Raw genomic sequence first — 19,313 nt, 5'->3', positions numbered from 1 at the left:
ATTGGTTTTAATATTCCCAACATACCACATTTTGCATTCTAAAATTGTTGGTGTTGGTTGCCAATACCATTTCTAAGCTTAATGTTAATTGTTTAAAATTTTCATATTTCAAACTTTGTATTTACTGTTGCATTAGTCATTTTTTCAGTGGGAATTTGGCAAAGTGGTCAACATGAAAGTTGTTCCTTATTTTGTCTAGTTACATTTCTTTTTTTTAATTACTCCATTTGGAGTTTTGTAACTCAAGTTATGGCCCAAAAACCACAACTGGCCGAATTACAAATTTTTCAGATTTTCTGGACTAGCCAATTCTATAGTATTTTGAGCAGTGACTGCAGGTCACTTTTTGAATATGTTATGGTCATAATTTGGGTTAGGTTTCTTCATGAAAGTTGTAGGTCTATATCTCAGCTTGTTTCTGGTAAAATTTCAGGTTAATTGGACCTTTTTACACTGAGTTATGACCAAATGAATAATACTATTCATTTGGTCATTTTGCCCAGGCAGAATGCAGGTCACCTGGTTTAGGGCAATCTTTAGGTCAACTTGGTTTGGTTTTGTAGGCATGGTTTCTTCACCAAAGTTGTGCCATTATGTATCTAGTTTCATTTCCAATTGGCCTTGCACCAATTGAACCTCTACAACTCCAGTTATTGCTGCCCAAACCTACTAGACTCATGCCCAGTCCTGCAGGTCACCAAGGGCAGCCACACTAACCTCAATTCCCACTACACAAACCACTTCATTTCTTGTTTACACATAACCAAATGGTCACTAATTGACCATTAAAACTTACTTTCACCATGATATGATCAAAGTCTCCATTTCATACCCAAACCCTAACCCTAACAACTCAAATTATGCATTTAACTTACATTTCACCGTTTCACTTAAGGGACTAATTTTAATGTAACACCCCTATGCTCGGTAGTGCGTTTTACTGTTTTGATGACCAGTGTTGTCCGGACAGCTAGGATGCCTAGAACTACACTTAGATATGAGTGAGGAGACATTAAATAATGAAATACAAGAAAAGAAAATACAAGAAAAATAAAGGAAAAATAATAGCAATGAAATATAACCAAGTTAAACGAGCCGAGAACCCTAGCGATGGGTGACTGCACCGAGAAGTTGCGGCATGGACCGTTGACTAGCTCTGGACCCTGAGGAACCCTAGAAAATATTTTTAAGACATAATTAAATACCTATTGAAGTATAAATATTATTAGAAATATCAAAGAAAAATTAATTAATTAGTACAAAGAAAAACGAGAAATCGAGAAAATGATAAAATTTGATGTTACCAAAAAATCGGGAATGCAACTCGAATAGGGGCATTGTGGTCATTTGACACCCCGAGTTGTCTTTTGACCTAAATGTCCATTAAAAATAAATGATATTACACTTGGAAAATGTCAAGAAAAATTAAATTGGTGGTACATAAATTAAATAGCAAAAGATAGGAGTTAAATGTGGGAATATGAAAACTTTAGAATAAACAAACATTAAACTCATACTTAGTGGTCCACTAACTCTATAAAGTGGACACTTAATCACTATGTGGACAGCAGAAACTTCACCTTCTTCAACCTTCCAAAACCAGCCGAAAATTGGTGAAGAAGTTCCCCCATGGCCGTCCCACCTTTGAGCTCCCATTTCCCATGATCAAGCCATCACCCTTCAATACTCCCTTCACTAAAGTTATTACACACAACTTTGGCAGTAGATAGGCAGCAGGAAATTCAAGTTTTGGTGAGGTTTTGAAGAGTTTCCAAAGTGGTAAGTATGTATTTTTATTATTGTTTCATTAAACCTTGAAAGGATGTTATGGGTAGTTGAATTGTGGAAGGATTTTTGAAGTTTGATGAGTTAAGGGAGAGGTACATTTTTGGTAGCCATGGAACTTCAATAAGAGCAGTTTATCCTTGCATGTAAATGGTAGATTAAAGTTTTGATGTAAGTATTTATGTGTGTAGGAGTAAATTTGATAATGTATACTAAATGAATGTGTGATGGTACACTTGATTTTGGAAGTTTGGAAACTAATTGAAGGGATGTACAATTCAGCAAACTTAAAGTGTGGACCAAAATGTGTTGTTTCATGGTTTGTTTATGGAATTATATTGTTGTATTTTGGTGCTTATTATGGCAGCATGTATATGTGTATAGAGATTTGAGTTTGGACATGTAAATGAGCTATATCATGTGATTAAATTATTTGTACTTGGACTAAGAAAATTCTAGACTATAATGTGCATATTGAGTGTGGTTATAAGCTTCCAAAATGACCAAAAATGAGTTGCTAAATGTGCTTATGTTATGGTACCAAACAGAAATGGCATGAAGGATGTGACTTGGTAAGTGTTGAATGTGTCCTCTAGTATGTGATGAAGAGTATGTTGCAGGGCAGTGTATGTTTTGGCTTAGAACCTTAAGTGTGTTGGCTCCAATTGGTATGAGACCAATTGGAGGTGAAATTAGGCACAAAATGTGCCAACTTTCATGAAGGAAGCTTACCAAAATTCTGCTTGGAAGATGACTTGAAAAATGACCAAATCCAGATTAGTGCTTTGAAAGCTTGAAAATTGACCATTTGGGTAGCAGTTAGTGTTTTAGCCATAACTCACTCAAAACAGGTCCAATTGACCTGAAATTTTTACTATGAATATTTTGGACATATATCTACAATTCTTATGAAGACACCAAAGCCCAGAAATGACCATAAGCAAGTGAAATAGCTTGCACAAGTTCGGGTCCAAAAGCTGGCCGAACCAAAAGTGACCTAAAAATAACCTAAAGTGACCATTTTGATGCATTCTGACTAGCATAGGTAGATTGACTATAACTTGGTCTACATAACTCAGAATGACCTGAAAATTTGCCCGCATGCAATAAGGCATAGACCTACAAGTTTGTAGTTTTGACCGAAACCCGAAAACCAAGGGAACTAGGTCATCCTGTTAGGTCAAATTAGTATACCGAAATCTGACAAATTGCAATAAAATACAATATACATGAAAATGAATTTGGTAACATGTACCAATACAAAAAGGCTACAAATGTGACATATTGGTAACATTAAAACCTAATTCACCTAGAATGCATCGAGGGTCGACATCATAGGTTGACTAAGAAAATAATAGAATTCAATAAATTAATTATTGAACTTTATTATTAGAGACAGTTTAAATAAGTACTGAAACACTTCAAATTATGTGTTTTAGTTAGCAAAGACTCAGGGAAAGGGAAAGAAACACTGAGTCAGAGCCAAGAGACAGTTATCAGAGGTTTGTGCACAACTAGTTTTTAACTGATTTTGTTCTGAATATTTCATATGTTTAAATGACATATTTTTCTTATGTATTATGTTTAACAAGCATTGGATTTAATTCAATAATTGTTGAAATTGTTATAGTATGTATGAATTTAGCTTTGTGAAATGGTATTTCCACAAGTATTAAGCATTGTTGTGAATTGAATAAATTATGTTTTGGAAAATTGTGATAGAACATATTTTGAATTGTGATGGGCAATTTGCATTGAAAAATGAAAATTTATGATTTGAATTGTGATGAGCATAAAAATTATTGGATATTAGAATTGACTTTGAATCGAATTATGTTGTGATTTATGCTCACTAAATGGATTGTGATATTATTTTATATCTCACTATAGATGCTTGACTAGGTTATTACCCGTCTCTCTCATTTGTTGAGAAGACAATGGAGTTAGTTGTGTTTTGATTACCATGGTACGTGCACAGGCTTAGATTCTCCTCTTATTAGAGGTTAGATCTAAGTTTTTATGTTATGGCCCTTTCGGAAGATTCATTATTGTGATGTGTACTGTGCACGATGATTTGACCTTGTCACACCCTACTCCTCTGTAAGATGTAACATGATCCCGTAGTATACCTAATGAATTACCATACTTCGCCTACCGATAACCCATTAGATATACTACAAGGGATTTTAAAACAATTTTCGTGCAATTTAAATCATCGATTAAAATCTGGTGTTATAAAATTTTTTTCAAAATTGCAAAAGTCTGTATTGTATTTTGAGAAAACAGTCTTCAATCCTGCAAAAGAAAAATGCTCCCAATATGTTTTCTCAAATACAACTTCAGTAACTTCAATTCAATTCACAATTCAATTCTCAATACACAATCAATTCATTTTCAAACTAATCCCATCATAAAGAAATATCTCATTCATTTCAAGACTCAAAATTTATATTACAAACTATTCAGATAATTGAAATCCCAAATTTACATTTACAATAATTTACATTTAATTACATACCAAAATATTTTACAAGAGTTTTTATACAACTGCTCAAATAATTTACATACATATTATTACATGCATACATCAAAACCTATGTACATGGGTATACCTATGATATACCTGGAGCTGATCTGAATATATCTTCAAGGAAATTTACTTACTGCTCTATGCTCTTCTTACCTGCGACAGCATACAAAGCTATCGCTGAGTGGTGAACTCAGTGGTGCACAACTATAATTTAAAACATAGTACAATATACATTGACAAATTTTACAGTAAATAATTTGAGAATCTGAATACTGATCAAATTTCACAACTCAAAATATTCATTGCCAATAATGTAAATCATTTGTATAAATGACTTGGAGCACAAAATTCAATTTATCAAATCATGACTATCCATTTAATTAATTCCAACAAAATCAATTATACATAAACCATAATTGAAATCACCATTCCTTACCATTCAAAAGCCATTCTGTATCTCAAAGTCATTATGCATCTCAAAAACCATGTTGTATCTCAAAAATTAATCTTTATCTCACTAATATGCAAGACTAATCCGAAAGGGCCATATTCGATGTGATTCTAACTCCCTATGGTCGGGGAGGTCGAATCAGATTCTAACTCCCTATGTTGGGGTGGTCGAATCATCGTGCACAGTACCATCACAATAATGAATCTTCCGCAAGGGCCATAACGATAAAATAAACTTAGATCTAACCTCAAATCAGAGGAAAATCTAAGCCTGTGCACGTACCATGGTAATCAAAACACAACTAACTCCATTGTCTTCTCAACAAATGAGAGAGACGGGTAATAACCTAGTCAAGCATCTATAGTGAGATATAAAACAATATCACAATCCTTTTAGTGAGCATAAATCACAATATAATTCGATTCAAAGTCAATTCCAATATCCAATAATTTTTATGCTCATCACAATTCAAATAATAAATTTGCATTTTCCATGAAAATTACCATCACAATTCAAAACATGTTCTATCACAATTTTCCAAAACATAATTTATTCAATCCATAATAATGCTTAATACTTGTGGAAATACCATTTCACAAAGCTAAATTCATACATACTATAACAATTTTCAATAATCATTAAATTAAATCCGATGCTTATTAAACATAATACATAAAAAAAATATGTCATTTAATCATATGAAATATTCAAAACAAAATCAGTTAAAAACTAGCTGTGCACAAACCTCTGATATTTGTCTCCTGGTCTTGACTCAGTATTTCTTTCCCTTTTGCTGAGTCCTTGTTAACTGAGAAACACAATTTGAAGTGTTTCAGTACAAAATTAAACTGTCTCTAACGATATTGTTCGATAAGTAATTCACTGAAGGCTATTATTTGCTCAATTACCTAATATACCGACCCTCGATGCGTTTTAGGTAAATTAGGTTTTAACGTTATTAATATGTCACATTCGATGGCATTTTAGGGTTGGTACGTTTTACCAAAGTCATTTCCTTGTTTAGTGCATTTTAATGCAAATTGCTGGATTCCGGGACACTGGTTTGACCTAGCCGGACGGCCTAGTTCCCTCAGTTTTCGGGTTTCGGTCAAAACTACAAACTTGTAGATCTATGTCTTATGGACCGCGGTGCAAAATTTTAGGTCAATCCGAGTTAAGTAGACCAAGTTATGGTCATTATACTACTGCTGGTCAAATGGCACCAATTTAGGTCAATTTTAGGTCAATTTGGTCAACTCTGGTTCGGCCAGTTTTTGGACCCGAACTTGTGCAAGTTGTTTGACTTGCTTATGGTCATTTCTGGGTTTTGGTGTCTTCATAAGACTTGTAGGTATGGGTCTTAACTATTCTTGGTCAAAATTTCAGGTCAATTGGACCTGGTTTGAGTGAGTTATGGCCTAAACACTCACTGCTGCCCAATTGGTCATTTTTCAGGTCCTAATTGCACCTAATCCGAATTGGTCATTTTCTTAGGTCACCTTGCAAGCAGAATTTTGGTATGTTTTCTCAATGAAAGTTGGCACATTTTGTGCCTAGTTTCACCTCAAATTGGTCTCATACCAATTGAGGTTACACATTTAAGGTTATAGGCTAAAATGTACACTGTCCTCAATATGCCTTTCACACCCCACTTCAAACACACATTTACCTTTGCAATTTTGTTTACTTCCCTACCAATCTGTTTTGGTACATTATCAAAAGCACTTTCTACATTACATTAACATTACTTTGGGCAGATTACCATTACCCTCAACACACCAAATATAATTCACATTTACAATTTCTAAGTACCATTACATACACACCTAACCATTACAAATTTTACATACACTTTACAATATCAATCTACATACATATCATCAATCCTTCTAGGTCAATATTCTGCCTACACTTCCTTCAATATATACAATTACTCAAGTGTCCCCAAGCTGCCGCAAACCATCTTCAACACCACATTGCCCTACAATTCATCAATTCTCATCCAAGTGCCAAAATCACCATATAAACATGAAATAAATCACTAGGTTACTAAATCACCATGATCAACATTATTTCTCATCAATTATATGCATAATAAATCATCAATTGCGTAACCCCATGGCTGTCCAAAATGGCTATCTCAATAACTATTTAAACTTTAAAATTTCCTTCACAAAACTAATACCCATAACATGAACATAAGGTTTAACAAAAGAATTCTCAAAAATGTAAACTTACCTTTGATTGTAACTTGCTAAACCTTCACCAAACTTCTCAAATTTGGTATCAATCTCTTCCTTATGATGTGTAGACAAACTTTCATGAAGATAGGTGTGGGAAAAGGAGGCTTGATCATGGAGTTGTAATGGTTTGAAGGTGGGTGGCCATGGGAGAGGTTTGAGAGTTTCATTCACGGCAATGGGACTTTTCAATTGAGGAAGATGAATTGCAGATTGTTTAATGAACCTACACCTGCCCATTTTATGTTTAATTTATCCTATAGTGGCCCACTCACTCAAAGTAATCATATAATAAGGTAATTGTTCATTTATTCCACATTTAACCCATGATTTTAGCTATTTACTTTAGGTACCACTAAATTAATTTTTCCTTTTATTTTCTAAGTGTAATACTATTTATTTTTAATGGACATTTAGGTCAAAAGACAATTCGGGGTGTCAAATGACCATAATGCCCTGTTAAGTTACGTTCGATTTTTGGTAACAGGGTTTTGTCCGTTTTTCGATTTCTCACTTTTTTTTGTACTAATTATTTAATTTTTCTTTGATATTTCTAATGGTATTTGTACTTTAATTGATGTCTCTATAAGTCTTAAAAATATTTTCTAGGGTTCCCCGCAGTCCAGGGCTAGTCAACGGTCCACGCCGTGACTTCCCGGTGCGGTCACCCATCGCTAGGGTTCCCGACTCGCTTAACTTGATCACATTTCTTTGCTATTATTTTTCCTTTGTTTTTCTTGTATTTTCTTTTCTTGTATTTCATTATTTTATGTCTCCTCACTCATATTGAAGTGTAGTTCTAGGCATCCTAGCTGTCCAGGACAAAGACCGGTCACCGAGCAATGAGCACTACCGAACTTAGGGGTGTTACAGACCTCCCCGACCATAAGGAGTTAGAATCCGATTTGACCTACCCGACCATAGGGAGTTAGAATCACCCCAAAGATGGCCCTTTCGGATTAGTCTTGCATAGTTAGTGAGATAAAGAGTGGTTTTTGAGATAAAGAATGGTTTTTGAGATAAAAAACGGTTTTCGAGATAAAGAATGTTTTTGAATAGTAAAGAATTGTGATTTCAATTATGATTTATGTATAATTGATTTTGTTATAATTACCTTAAATGGTTAGTTATGATTTGATAAATTGAATTTCGTGATCAAAGTCATTTTATACAAATGATTTATATTAATGACAATAAATATTTTAAGTTTTGGAATTTGATGAGTATCCAGATTTCCAAATTATTTGCTATAATTTTTGTTAAGGTATATTGTACTATATTTTAAATTATAGTTGTGCACCACTAAGTTCACCGCTCAGCGATAGCTTTGTATGCTATCGCAGGTGAAAAGAGCATAAAGCAATTGAGTAAGCTTCTTTGAAGAGACATTCAGATCAGCTCCAGGTTTACCCATGTACACAGGTTTTGATGTATGCACTTAATAATATGTATATAAATTATTTGAGCAGTTGTATAAAAACTCTTGTAAAATATTTTGGTATGTAATTAAATGTAAATTATTGTAAATGTAAATTTGAGATTTCATTTACTTGAATAGTTTTGTAATATAAATTTTGAGTCTTGTAATCAATGAACTGTTTCTTTATGATGAGATTGGTTTGAAAATGAATTGATTGTTTATTGAGATTTCAATTGTGAGTTGAAATAAAGTTATTGGAGTTGTATTTGAGAAAACATATTAGGATTATTTTCTTTTGCAGGATTGAAGAACTGTTTTCTCAAAATAGAACCGGCACTTTGCTGAAATTTTGAAAAAATTTTGTAACACCAGATTTTAATCGATGATTTAAATTTTATGAAAATTGTTTTAAAATCCCTTGTAGTATATCTAATGGGTTATCGGTAGGCGAAGTACGGTAATTATTTAGGTGTACTACGGGATCATGTTACATCTTACGGGGGAGTAGGGTGTGACAGTTAAGACAACCATACTACCATTTCTAGTTCCATGAAATCCTCAAATCCTTACCACATCCAAGGCTGCCAAAAATGTGGGACGGGCATGCACATGTTATTTGTTAAATTTCTTTGTAATTTTGCACTCAATCATACTCCTTCAACATGAATTTAAAGAGAAAAACAAGTTTAAGTTACTAACCTTTAATGGAGCTAATCTCAAACTTGTAAGAACTCTTCTTTAACACTTCTTTTTGCTCACAAAAATTCACCAAGATGAAAGAGCAAGCTTTTGTGTTAACACCTAGGGTTTTTGTTGGAAGAAAACTAGGGAAATCAAGCTTTTGTTGAGCTTGGCTATGGAGGAGTGGGGGAGAGCTTTGGGATGTTTTTTGAAGAAGGGAGAGGCTTCTAGTTTGTTCCAGATTTCTGCCCTCTTTTCCTTATTTTTAATGTGTTATAATTGTATTTCTTGAATTTTGATTGGCCAAAGATTTTAATGACCTCATGCTTACTTAAGGATTAGGTAATAAATCCAATTTATTTTCATTTTCTTTTCTTTTCTTTGCTATTCATTTTTAATTAATTTCTCATTAATGTTTGTTCATATTTTATGTCATATAATTCACTTACATAAATGTACAAGTTGGTTAAAAATTATCTCTAAAGACGAAATGACCAAAATGCCCTCGTTTGTGTTAACGAGCCAAAATTGTGTGTACCAATTAATTAAAATTTCCTTGTGTTTTCTTAACATTCTATTGTCATGGGAACCCCAATAATCCTTCCCTGAGGTCCCAGAAATTATTTTATAAAGTTTTCCCTGAGTTTAGGGTTGCTAACGGCCTTCACCATCACTTCCCCTTCGGGTTACTCATCACTGGGGTTTCGGCTCGTTTAACCTTAGTGTATTTCGTTTCTAAAAATTTTCCTTGATTTTTTTGAGCATTATTTGGTTTCTTTATAACTCTCCACTTTAGTCTAATTATAATTTCAAACATTCTAGCAAATTGCATCGACATTAGTCACTGTCAAAGAGATCGCATGCATGGACTAGCTAAAGTGAGGATATTACAGCATTAGCATTGCCAATAATGTACATCATGATTTATATTATTTATAAAAATACAAGTAAAACTCCACCTAAATAGTTTGTGCTTAGCCAGTCCGAAGCCCAGATAAAGAAGGAGGGTTGCGGTAGGTGACAACCAGCGTAAAAATTTCATCACACCTCATGATATGGATTCTTATGATATAAACGTGTAACACCCCCGTTTGCATAGCCTGGTAGATTTCATGCTTTATGCCTTGTGAATGAAATATTAAATATTTGAGATAATGAATTTTGATTTGGATTGTGGAATTACTTTGAAGTGTTTTGAATTGAATTGATTTGAGGTTTATTGGAGGTTGGGAGTTGTGAAAAATTTTTGGAAGTGTTTTTTTTTTCAGGTATTTAAAGAACTGTTTTCTCCAATTACAAACGAAACTCTGTCAAAATTTTTATAAAATTTGCGGCAAAATTTAAATGGACAAAAATTTTTACTAGTATTTAAACTTTGAATAAATGGTTTTTAATTTCTACCAAAATGCTCACCACTTCCAAAATGTAAGTAAATTGTTTTGAAATCCCTTGTAGGGTACTTAATGAGTTATCGGTAGGTGAAGTTTGGTAGTTCATTAAGTATTCTATGGGATCATGTTATGCCTTACAGTGGGGTAAGGTGTGACATGTTTTAGTGGTATCAAAGCATAGTTTTTCAATAAATTTTGACTATGTGTATGAATATTTTATTGATAAGTACAATTGCTCAAGTGTCTTTAATTGATACATATGACATATTTACATCATGAATATGCACTAACGGAGGTCAACCTCCTTGTGTTTGATCTCAGGAAGTAGAAATTTTGAGAAAACGGAATGGAAGGAGGAGATCATTCCGAAGAACAATCTGTTGAGGCTGAGGTTCAAGGGGAAGCCCCAGCACTCCAGAACGTGAGTGGGTCAGCCATTCCAGCTCCTGCTCCAGCACTGCAGTTTCCTACTCAATTTGTACAGCATATGGGTGCGTTTTTCTAACAAATGGCGGGTAATGTGCCACCCCAAGCTCAAATGCCAATACCTGTAGCACAACCACAGCCCTCAGCTCGGCAATATGAAAAATTGATGAAGTTTGGGGCCACTGAGTTTAAAGGCACTGTGGATCCACTGGAGGCAGAACAGTGGTTAGAAAGAATGGAACGAGTTTACAGAAAACTGCAATGTACGGAAGAGATGAAGTTCGAGTATTCTATTTCCTTGTTACAAGGGGATGCATATGAATGGTGGAAGACCATCCCCCACAGCCTGGTTGAGCCACTTGTGCTGACATGGACAGACTTCCTGAGGGAATTCAGGCAGAAATTGGTTCCTGATGCATATGTAGATAAGAAATTGCAAGAATTCCTGAGTTTGAAACAAGGGGACCGAACCATAGCAGAGTATGAGAGAGACTTCTCAAGGCTAAGCCACTATCTTTGGAAGCTTAGTCTCCACCCCAGAGATAGATGCAAGAGGTTTGAGTCGGGTTAAGGCCGAATCGAGAATGCAAGTCGTGGGTTTTCGACATCGAATTTTCTTTGAATTGATCTCACAGGCCACAGGCTGGAAAGAATAGAATCTAAAGGCGTGAAGAAAGGTACACAAGAAAAGATAAGACGAAAAGACTCTTTGGACAAGCATCCAAAGTGGTTCTGCAAGAGGAAAGCGCTTTGGGGATCCAGATCCGTAGATCCGCAGAGGCAGATTTTCGGCCAAAGACCACCCTGTGCAGTCGGTAGACCCAACAAGCTTCTCGAGGAGTTCTATCAGTCCGGCAGTGTGAAACTTGTGGTAAAACTCATAGTGGGGTTTGCTTTAAGGCCACCAGAGCATGTTTTAACTGTGGAGGGAGCGGACATTTCGCTAAAGATTGTACTAGTCCGGGCCGGTCTAGATCTTTTGCTACATCCGAAGGATCAGCCCAAGTCTCTGCACCTAGAGGGTTACCGTTAGCTACTAGAGGTAGAGGCAATAGTAGGGGTCCTGGTAGTACTCCTAGAAGTCATAGCACTGTTAACCAGCCAGCACCCAATGGCGCACCAGTTAGAGTGTATACTATGCGTCAGAGGGAGGAAGTTGAAACATCAGACGTAGTAGCTGGTATTTTCTCCATTCTTGACCAAGATGTGTATGTGTTATTTGATCCTGGCTCCACACATTCGTATGTTAGTGCTAGGGTGATGTGTTCTACTGCTATTCAGTGTGTACCAATGGACTATGATGTGCTAGTAACTAGTCCATTAGGCCAGGAGGTCAAGGTAAATAGGCGATATAGGGACTGTCCTTTGGTGATCCAAGGACACACCTTTTTGTCTGATTTAATTGAAATGCCCTTCAGAGATTATGATATTATCTTGGGCATGGATTGGTTAGCCAGGCATCACGCCATCATTGACTGTAGATTGAAGACAGTCACTTTTGGTCTTCCTCAGTATGGTGATGTAGTAATAGATGGGGAGAGGCAGTTATTGCCTTCAAACATCATTTCAGCTGCACTAGCTAGGAAGATGATTAGAAAAGGGTGTGAGGCGTACTTGGCACATGTGATAGACACCCAAGTGGGGAGTCCAGCACTGAAGGACATTCCTACTGTATGTAACTTTCTGGATGTATTTCCTGATGAATTGCCAGGATTACCTCCAGAAAGAGAGGTCCAGTTTGAAATTGATGTTATGCCTGGTGTGGACCCAATCTCCATAACACCATACAGAATGGCACCAGCAGAACTAAAAGAATTGAAAGTGCAGTTGCAAAAACTGCTTGATAAGGGCTTCATTCGCCCTAGTATGTCACCTTGGGGAGCGCCAGTGTTGTTTGTAAAGAAGAAGGATGGCACTCTCCGATTATGCATTGATTTTCGGCAGTTGAATAAGGTGACAACAAAGAACAGATACCCATTGCCTCGCATTGATGACCTATTTGATCAGTTGAGGGGTGCAGCTGTGTTCTCCAAAATTGACCTGAGATCAGGTTATTATCAGCTGAAAGTACAAGAGCAGAGTATTCCTAAAACTGCCTTCAGAACCCGCTATAGCCATTATGTGTAAAACCCATTTGTTTAGCCTAGTATATTTCACTGTTCCGGTGATCGGTGTCGGTCCGGACAATTAAGGGGATTAGAACCACACTTAAGTCAATTATAGAAGCCATAAACACAAATAATTAGTAATGTTCAATTAGTTAAGTATAAACAAGAAAAACAGAACATAAGAGGTTAAACGAGCCTACAGTAACAGCGAAGGGTGACCTCCTCGCGAACGCATCGCAAGTCATTTTAAACTCAAATTTTGAACCGTAAAAAGTGACGCTGCGGTCCTTAGGACCCTTATGGACACAGTGGAAAAAAGAAAATCACGAAAAAGAACTGTTAAGTCAGTCAAATAATTAGGTCAGGGAACCGAAAAAAATATGAAATTATTTGCAAACCGGGATGAACCGGCGAGGGGCAATTTGGTCAATTGACCCCGAGAGCTGACTCCTGACCTAACTGTCAAATAAAATTGGAGAAAAGAAAATTTCGGAATCGAGAATTAAATTAAAGAACTAATAGAAAAATAGAAAAAAAAGGAAAAAATCAAAAAGTAAAAAGGTGATGACATCATGCATGACCTCATGCATGATGCCATAACTAGACTAATTAATTTAATAAATTAATTGGAAAATTTGTGGTCTTCCATAACTAAAATAAATAAAGAAAAGAAAAGAAGAAAAAAGCAAAAATCACTTCTTCTTCTTCCCTTTTGCCGCCTCCCTTCCCTCTCCCAAATCTCTCTCACTTAAACCACCATTAAAGCTCATTTTGAGCTTGAAGAACCCTAAATCCCAACCTAGAAAATTTATTTACCAACCTTAAACCTTGTTGATTTCACTTGAAAGGAAGTTTGAGCAAGATTAGGAAAAAAAAAAAAAAGAAGAAAATTGAGGAAGAGGAATTTCAAGTGAGGTAAGCAATCTAAATTGCAATTTTAGTTTATTGGTTATCTTTATGGTTTGAGTAATATAGAAATTTAATTAAAATCAAAAGAAAACAATTGTAGAGGACCAAAGGGAATTTCAGCCAGCCATGGATGTGGGAGATTTTGATGTTTTTTGAATGAATTAAATGTGTTAGTAAGCTTGCATGAGAATGGTAGTAAGTTGGAAATGCATAAATGGGAATAAATGCAACATTTTAGTGTAATTAGGGTTTGGAGACCTAGGGTTTTGAGGCAAATTTTTGGAGAAATGCATAAATGATGACTTTGACCTATTGTGAAGAGAAAAGTGGTCAATAATGACCAAAGGAGATGTGTGGAAATTGTTAGAATGGAAGTTAAATTCGTAGGGTAAATGGTCATGCTGCTAGCAGCATGAGCAAGCCAACTTTGAAGGACCAAAACGGAAATTTTACAAGTCCAATTGATATGCCACCAATTGGGGATGAAAATAGACATAAAATAGCACAATTTTCATTAAGGAACCATGCCCAAAAACTGACCAAAACTTAGTAAACCAATTGACCAAAGTGAAATGAGAGCAGTGCCATCAGCAAATGACCAAATGAACAGTAATTGTTCATTTGGTCATAACTCGAGCTAGGAAGGTCAAAATAACCTGAAATTTTACCAGTAATTAGATAAGATATAGATATAAAACTTTTATGAAGTGCACCAACCCAAATTATGCCATTAACCTAATCAAATGATTGAGCAAAATTGAGTAACTAAACCTGCAAAATTGCAGATTTCCATTTGAACAGTAAAGTTCCAATGGCTATAACTCTCTCTAGAAAACTCCGATTTAGGCGATTCTTGAACCGATGGAAACCTAAGACATAGTATGACATTTAGTATGAAGGAAATTAGACCAAATTATGTACTTAACTTGATCAAATTATTGAATGAAATTGGATCAAAAATCTGCCAGAACCTAAATTGCAGCATGAACAGTGCACGTGAACTGTAATTGTATTTTGGCTATAACTTGAGCTACAAAACTCCAATTGGGGTGATCCAAAAATGAGAATACACTTAAGACAATAAGGAACATTTTCTATGAAGGAAGTTTTGCCAAATGCCAACAGTAAAAGGGCCAATGAAACAGTGCAACTTAGGACTCCAAAACCGAAAATTTGACAATTTGGCCAAAAGGATTTAAGCTTTGAGAAAATGACCAAAACCAACAAATTTAATGACCAAAATGTGGTATGTGGGTGAAGTTGGAGTTCCCATACCTATTAAGCCGTAGAAAGTCAGCTATTTGACTTGAATAGTGTAGTGAATAGTAACCCGAAACACAAAAATTTCGAGAACATCGAATTTAACACGTTAGAACTCGATAAATGTGAAGCTAAATTTATTTTGGATTTGTGTTAAGTTCTAGTACTGAAACATTGTAAAATTGTGTGTTTCAGTTGAAAAGAATATCGGGAAGAAACCCGAGGAACCGAGTCGAGGCTAAGGGACGACTCGCTTGAGGTTTGTGCACAACATCTCCATGCTTTAAAATTCATTGATAAAGTGAATGAAATATGTATTTTACTTGTGCTTTGGAATTGTTGAAAGTTTATTTGTGACATTATTTATGATGTTTTGATTTAAACTGTGAAAGTTATTGTGTATATTTGAAATGACAATGTTTAGCAAATTGTCAAGATAAGTTTTGAAACCACAGTGTCATGACCATATATTTGAACACCTCACTAGCACGACTAGTGGGGGTAATTAGTTTCGAATTTTGATTCCTTCTCTGGATAAGTGTTGAGGTGTGCCAATAGAAGAGGAAGTGAATGGATATCCATATATTTGAGCTAGCTAGCCTTGTGATGTGATTTCTCTTTAGCCTCTGGCTATTGAGATTTTATTTGTTTCGAATAGAATGATTTAACTGTGGGTTTTATGAAATGTGTTTTGATACTTCGAAATGAATGTGGTTTGCATTAAAATCTCATAATTCATGTTTTGTGTTTAATGCTCATGTTTAGTCAAAATTTTGAATAAATGTGATTTTATTTTTGCATAAAGATTATTTTAGTATGTTGTGCACCACTGAGTCCTAGTACTCGTGATAGCTTTATTCTTTGTGTGAGATATAGAGACTAGAGGAGCAGCAGAAATGCTAAAGATTGAGGATCATTCACCTAAAGTCTTCGGGTATAATTTATACCCTAATTGTAAATATTTCTTTTGATGTATATATTGCACATAAATGTATGGACATGTAAAAATGGGTCTTGAGCAGTTGTATAAAATTTGTATAAAGTTGTAATAAATATATTGTAGTTTGAAATTCTCTTAATGTAAATTTTGTAATGATGTATCTAAATTGTTTAGTTTCTAATGAAATATGAATGAAAATTGAAAGTTGAAAAATGTGTTGGGAAATTGATTGAGTTTGAGTATGAAATTGAAGCAGTTGCTGAGGAAAATTTTTAGAAGTGCTTTTTTTACAGATATTTGAAGAACTGTTTTCTTAAAATACAGAGGGAACTCTGTCAAAATTTTATAAAATTTGCGGAAAAATAAAATGGGCTAAAATTTCCAACTAGCTTTCAACTTAATTACATGTTTAAAATACTTATTAGGAATGCTCACCACTTATCAAAAATAAGAAAATTGTTTTAAAATCCCTGGTAGGGTACTTAATGAGTTATCAGTAGGTGAAGTTCGGTAGTTCATTAGGTATTCTACGGGATCATGTTATGCCTTACAGAGGGGTAAGGTGTGACAATTATGAGTTCTTGGTCATGCCATTCGGGTTAACTAATGCTCCTGCTGCATTTATGGATCTGATGAACACTATCTTCAGACCATACCTTGACCAGTTTGTTGTGGTATTTATTGATGATATATTGGTCTATTCGAGGAATGCAGAAGAGCATGATAGATATCTGTGAATTGTACTACAGACTTTGAGGGAGAAACAACTATATGCCAAACTGTCGAAGTGTTAATTTTGGCTGAAGGAGATATCTTTCTTGGGGCATGTAGTATCAGAAGAGGGCATCAAGGTAGATCCAAGTAAGATTGAAGCTGTCCTTAATTAGAAGCCACCCAGAAATGTCACAGAGATTCACAGTTTCCTGGGGTTAGCTGGATACTACCATCAATTTGTGAAGGGATTTTCCATGTTGGCATCTCCATTGACCAAGCTGCTTAGAAAGGATGTGAAATTTCAGTGGATGGACAAATGCCAGCAAAGTTTTGATGAATTGAAGAGATGTTTGACAGAGGCTCCAGTCCTGACTTTACCTACACCGGGTAAAGAATATACAGTTTACAGCGATGCTTCTCACAATGGGTTAGGTTGTGTGTTGATGCAAGATCGAAATGTCATTGCCTATGCATCACGCCAGCTAAAACCACATGAGAGAAATTATCTGACACATGACTTGGAGCTTGTAGCCATTGTGTTTGCTCTTAAGATCTGGAGGCACTATTTGTATGGGGAGAAATGTTACATCTACACAGATCATAAGAGTTTGAAGTATTTGGGCACCCAGAAAGAGTTGAATTTGAGACAGAGGAGATGGTTAGAATTGATAAAAGACTATGATTGTCTGATAGACTATCAGCCAAGAAAAGCTAATGTTGTGGCTGACACCCTAAGTCGCAAGACTATGGCAAGTCTGCGGGTTACTCCTTTGACTTTGTTGCATGAGTTAAGGTCACTGCATGCCAGCTTAGAGATTAATGATGAGGGGCAAACAGCAGTTGCATGGCATGTACAGCCAGTGTTAATTGATCAGATCAGAATGGCTGCTCAGAATGATGAAAAGTATCAGAAGCTGTTGGAAGAAGTTTGGCAGGGCAAGAAACCAGAGTTCTCTATCAGAAATGATGGTCTATTGCTACACCAGGGTAGAATGTGTGTTCCTAATGATGTTGATTTGAGGCAGATCATTTTGAAGGAAGCACATGAGTCTCCTTTTGCTATGCACCCTGGTGGTACAAAAATGTATAGAGGGCTAAAGGAGCATTACTGGTGGATGGGTTTAAAAAGAGACGTGGCAGAGTTTGTATCCAAATGCCTAACTTGTCGCCAAGTAAAGGCGAGCATCAAGTACCAATCGGGTTATTACATCCACCGCCGCTGCGAATGGAAATAGGAAAGAATAACTATGGATTTTGTGATGGGACTTCCGAGGCTAAAGAAGAGTCATGATGCAGTATGGGTCATTGTCGACAGACTAACTAAGTCTGCTCATTTTCTGCCAGTCCGAATGGACTATAGTTTGGACAGATTGGCTAGATTGTACATCGATGAGATTGTGAGACTGCATGGAGTGCCAGTATCTATCGTATCAGACAGAGATCCTAGGTTCACTTTTAGATTCTGGGGTAGTCTTCAGAGAGCCCTAGGAACTAGATTGAACTTCAAGATCGCATTCCACCCACGCATGATAGCCACCCGAGAGGGTAATTCAGATCTTGGAGGACATGCTATGGGCTTGTGTGATTGAGTTTGAGGGTAGTTGGGATACACACTTTCCTTTGATTGAGTTTGCTTACAATAACAACTACCAATCAAGCATTGGGATGCCTCCATATGAAGCTTTGTATGGCAGAAAATGTAGAACCCCGTTGTGTTGGGATGACGTGGGTGAAAGAAAAATGATTGGACCTGAAATTGTTCAACAGACTGAAGAGAAAATAAGGGTAATCAAAGATCGACTTACAGCTGCATCAGACCATCAAAAGTCCTACATTGATTTGAAAAGAAGGGATATTGAGTATGCAGTGGGTGAGAAAGTTTTCCTCAAAGTTTCTCCTTGGAAGAGGATTATGAGATTCGGCAGAAAGGGGAAACTAAGTCCTCGTTTTATCGGGCTATATGAGGTATTGGAAAGAGTGGGTCCTTTGGCTTATTGTTTGGCACTACCTCCAGAGTTAGAGAAGATATATAATGTCTTCCATGTGTCTATGTTGAGGAGGTATCGATTAGACCCATGTCATGTACTACCAGTAGAGGAAATTGAAGTAAATCCAGACCTCACATATGAAGAAGAACCCATAAAAATTCTGGCTTATGAGGCAAAGCAGCTACGGAACAAGCAAATTCAACAAGGGAGAAATTCAACAAAAGAGGTTAGTGGTTAGTTTTTAATATTATGTTTAAATTCATAATTAAGTAGTTGAATTACACTAGAAATTGTGGAAAAATGAAATGAAATAAATTGTTGAAGGACCAAACCTAAATTTTAATCAACTAGGGTTTGAGGATGTGTATGCATGAACTTGGTGAATTTAAAGGTGTATGTGAGCTTATTGGTGTTGAATGATCATGATTATATGTTTTGAATTAGTTAAATGCAACAATTTAGTGTGATTA

The sequence above is a fragment of the Hevea brasiliensis genome, unplaced genomic scaffold (genome assembly GCF_030052815.1).
Source record: "Hevea brasiliensis isolate MT/VB/25A 57/8 unplaced genomic scaffold, ASM3005281v1 Scaf12, whole genome shotgun sequence".
Lineage (NCBI taxonomy): Eukaryota > Viridiplantae > Streptophyta > Magnoliopsida > Malpighiales > Euphorbiaceae > Hevea > Hevea brasiliensis.
This window is presented reverse-complemented; position numbering follows the sequence as displayed.